The sequence below is a fragment of the Heterodontus francisci genome, chromosome 30 (genome assembly GCF_036365525.1).
Source record: "Heterodontus francisci isolate sHetFra1 chromosome 30, sHetFra1.hap1, whole genome shotgun sequence".
Taxonomy (NCBI): Eukaryota; Metazoa; Chordata; class Chondrichthyes; order Heterodontiformes; family Heterodontidae; genus Heterodontus; species Heterodontus francisci.
In genome coordinates, this window is record NC_090400.1 from 16,077,263 (window position 1) to 16,082,061 (window position 4,799).

General features: G+C 46.6%; 1 pseudogene; it reads left to right on the top strand.

The window, feature by feature from the left end:
• The first annotated feature begins 4,068 nt into the window (after positions 1–4,068).
• Positions 4,069–4,177, top strand: LOC137346902 (U2 spliceosomal RNA; annotated as a pseudogene).
• The last annotated feature ends 622 nt before the right edge of the window (positions 4,178–4,799 follow it).

Below are 4,799 nucleotides of genomic sequence, written 5' to 3' on the forward strand. Positions count from 1 at the left end.
AGGAGGATCGATGAGGGCAGTGCATTTATGTAGTCTATGTGGATTTGGATAAGGTCCCACATGGCAGACTGGTCATGAATGTAAAAGGATCCAAGGCAAAGTGGCAAGTTGGATCCAAAATTGGCTCAGAGGCAGGAAGCAAATGGTCAATGGGTGCTTTTGTGACAGGAAGGCTGTTTCCAGTGGGGTTCCGCAGGGCTCAGTATTAGGTCCCTTGCTTTTTGTGGTATATATCAATGATTTGGACTTGAAAGTAGGAAGTATGATTAATAAGTTTGCAGGCAATACAAAAAGTGGCTGTGGGTTGATAATAAAGAAGCTGCAGACTGCGGGAAGATATCAATAGACTGGTCAGGTGGGCAGAACAGTGGCAAATGGAGTTCAATCCGGAGAAGTATGAGGTAATACATTTGAGAAAAACTAACAAGATAAGGGAGCACATAATAAATGGTCAGATATTGATAAGTGTAGAAGAACAGAGGGACCATGGAGTGCATGTCCACAGATCACTGAAGGTGGCTGGACAGGTAGATAAGGCAGTCAAGAAGGCATACTTGATACTTGCCTTTATTAACCGAGGCATAGAAAATAATAACTGGGAGGTTATACTAGATCTAGTTAGGCCACAGCTGGAGTACTGTGTGCAATTCTGGTCACCTACTATAGGAAAAATGTGATTGCATTAGAGAGGGTTAAGAGGAGATTTACGAGGATATTGCCTAGACTGGAAAATTTTAGTTACAAGGAAAGATTTGATAGGGTAGGGTTCTCTTTGGAACAGTGTAGGCTGAAGAGAGGCATAATTGAAGTGTGTAAAAATATGAGGGGTCTAGAGAGAGTGGATAGAAATGCCCTTGGTTGAGGGGTCTATAACCAGGGGGCAGAGATTTATGGTAAAAGGTAGGAGGTTTAGAGGGAATTCAAAGGGAAAGTGATGGGGATCTTGAACTCACTGCCTGAACTGGTGGAGGCAGAAACTCTCTTAACATTTTAAAAGTACTTGGATATGCACTTGAAGTGCCGTAACCCACAGGCTACGGACCAAGAGCTGGAAAGTGGGATTAAGCTGGAAGGTGACTTGTTGGCTGGCAAGGACACAATGGGCTGAATGGCCTCCTTATGTGCTGTGAATTTCCATGAATCTGTAACTTGAACAAGTACTGAAGCAGAAAAACCATTCCTTTTAATTCAAAAGTCAAAATTAAATACTCTCCTTGACAATACCAGCATGTCCCTTAAGACATATCGGGGGTAATTTTGACTTTGGTTGCTATTGATAAAGCAATCTGTTAGAGTCATAAGGCTGGATTTTGTTCCCAGCCCGACGCCAGGCTCCGTGGTGGGGGTGGGGGGTGGTGGAGGGAGCGGAGAAATGGAGCAGCAGCAGCTCGCCACAGAACCCGCGCTGGGATTGCCGGGCCCGATCTTCCCGGTGGTGGGGAAGCTCCTGGCAGCTCCTCCACCGCTCTGCGATGGGACTCTGCTTTCCATATGCTAATTAGATGTTTCCATTAATTTAAATGTAACCCAGAGCGATCTTACCTTCAGTTGCCGATCTTCAGCGTGACGTGCGGCACTCATGCGCCTTCACTTTCCCATCCAGGGATAGCTGGTACCTCCGAGGTGGGTAAGGGGTCAACTCTGCAGTATTTTTATAGGGAAGTGGGAGAAGGGGTGAACGCTGTTTTACGTTGTGCTGCCAGCCTTTTAAAAATGGTGCTAGCACCTGTTCCTTCAAAGGTGATGCTGTGAACAGTGTTGCCAAGGCCACCCCCGCCATGTGATTGGGAGGGGGATGGGGAGGGCTGCGGCCACCATCAATATGTAAAATGGCCACCCACTGTGTAATCACAGCGGTGCTGGTCCCCTGGGCGATGGCCATCATGATCCACGCCCGCCATGTTCCATGCCCACCACCACACCTGGCGGCGGTACGACAAAATCCAGCCCATAGAATAATTTATGACACAGGAGGGCATTTGGCCAATGAGTCCATACCAGCTCTCCACCCAACTATTTAGTCAGTCGCACTCCCCCTCTCGATCCCCGTGGCCCTGCAAATTTATTTCCTTCAAGTGTTCATCCAACTTCCTCTTGAAGTCATTGATTGTCTCCGCTTCCACCACCCTTGTGGGCAGCGAGTTCCAGGTCATTACCACCCGCTGCATAAAAAGTTCATCCTCATATTCCCCCTGCATCTCTTGCCCAAAACCTTCGAACTGTGTCCCCTAGTCCTTGTACCATTACTTAATGGGAACAGTTTTTCCTTGTCTAACTTATCTAAGCCTGGCATAATCTTGTACACTTCTATTAAATCTCCCCACAATCTCCTTTGTTCTAAGGAGAACAGGCACAGCTTTTCCAACCTAACTTTATAACTAAAATTCACCATCCCTGGAACCATTCTGGTAAATCTCCTCTGCATCCTCTCAAGGACCTTCACATTCTTCCAAAAGTGTGGTGATCAGAACTGGATGCAATACTCCAGTTGGGACCTAAGCAGAGATTTATAAAGGTTCAGCATAACTTCCCTGCTTTTGTACTCAATGCCTCTATTTATAAAGCCCAAGATCCCATATGCTCTACTAATCACTCTCTCAATATGTCCTGCCACCTTCAAAGATCGATGCACATGCACCCCCAGGTCCCTCTGTTCCTGCACACTCTTTAGAACTGTGCCATTAAGGATATATTGCCTCTCCCTATTCCTTTTGCAAAAATGCATCTCCTCACACTTGTCAGTATTAAATTCCATCTGCTAGCTGTCTGCCTACTCCACTAGCCTATCTATGTCCTGTTGCAGGCTGTTCATATCATCCTCACTGTTACCACGCCCCCAAGTTTGGTGTCATTGTCAAATTTTGAGATCCTGCTCTGTATGCCAAGATCCAAGTCATTTATATATCGCAAAACAAGCAGTGGTCCCAGCACTGACCCCTGGGGAACACCACTGTCGACCATCCTCCAGTCTGAAAAACAACCATTTATCATGACTTGCTGTTTTCTGTCCTTAAGCCAATTTTTTATCTAATTGGACACTGACCCTCATATTCCATGAGCCTCAGTTTTGTTAACCAGCCTTTTATGTGTCACTTTATCAAATGCTTTCTTAAAATGCATGTAGACAATAGTCACTGCATTCCCTTCATCAACCTTCTCTGTTACTTCATCAAAAAATTCAGTTAAATTAGTCAAGCATGATCTGCCTTTTACAACTGCGTGCTGCCTCTCCTTAATTAACTTGAACCTCTCCAAGTGTATGTTGATGTTTTATTATAAAGACATAAGAAATAGAGGCTAAAGCAGGCCATTCAGCCCCTTGAGCCTATTCCACCATTCAATAAGATCATGGCTAACCTTCTACCTAAGCTACACTTCCATTGACTTCACCCAATATCAAAATTACCCCCATAGTGCTTAAACAGTACACTCTGGATACAACAGTGCCGGGTTTTAATGGGGGCCATTTGTCCTCCATCTATGCCTTCCGTTACTAGAGGATATTTATGTGTGCTACAATAGCCGAGGGGTTATGGTACTGCAATACCATCCCAGGGGTTCTAAGTTCAAGCTCCACCACGAGCAACTTATGAAATTGCATTCTATAAATCTGGTCGCTTGCGGATTGGCACCAAAATGACCATAAAACCTGCTGGATTGTTGTATAGAAACCCGATTGGTTCACTAATATTCGTTCATGAAAGGAACCTGCCATCCATACCTGCTGTGGCCTATATGTGACTCCAGTCCCACAATATGTCATTGGCTCTTGCTTCCCTTGGGAGCAATCTATGCTGCCTTGCCAGCGCTGCACACATTCCAAAAATGAATAGAAAAATTATGTGCTAAGCCAACTGACATTCCTTTCTATGAGATTTTTGTTGCTATGCCCTTTTCAGATGCAGTCTGATACAGCTACCAAATATGTCGTATAGAACATTTGGGTACAGTACTGTTCAGGTACAGAATGAGGTAAAAGTTACGTGAGCCAGACATGGCCCACAGGCAGTGTTTGGAAACCGCTGCTCTGTACTCAAGCCTAATTCTAGAAGAGATTATCTTTCTTCAGGTGCTTCTCGGCCTTTTGGCTAAGATCAAGTGTAGTATCTGTTCTTATCAGTGCTTATTTGATTGAGAAGAGACCATGATCATTGCTTTTTGATCCTGGGGAAGCTTTGAGTAAAATGGCTATAACCAATTTTCGAGCTTCGGGCCAGGGAGTGCGCAACACCGTTCGGGTGGTCGTGAAGGACAAGGAAGGAGATGCACCGGTCGATCGCACCTTCTTCATCAAGAAAATTCTCTTCGATTGCTGCGGATTTCAAGCGACGGACGTCTTCTGCCTGCAGGATTTCCCCAGCAGTGGATACTTCGACGTGACGTTCCGGAACGTGGCGGGATGCATCAAGTTCCTGAAGGCGTTCAAGGAGAAAGGGGACCGGGCGCCACTGTCGATCCTCACAGCGGAGCCGCTCTTCACGCTTCCGTCACAACGGGACCGGGTGGTGACGATTCACCTCTACAACCCCCATGTTCCGGTGGTGGATGTACTCACCTTTCTCGCCAGGTACGTCGAGGTGGCCGGCAGCAGCACTGATGTCAAGGACCCCTTTGGGATCTGGACCAGCAAGCGGCAGGTCAAGGTGACCTTGAAGGTAGATCCCAGTGGAGCCATCATCCACCCTCCCTCCAGCTTCGCTATCGGGGGAAGTCGAGGCTTCTTGGTCTACGCTGGGCAGCCCAGAGTTTGTCGCACCTGTGGCAAATCTGGTCACATGGCAGCCAACTGCAGCACGGTT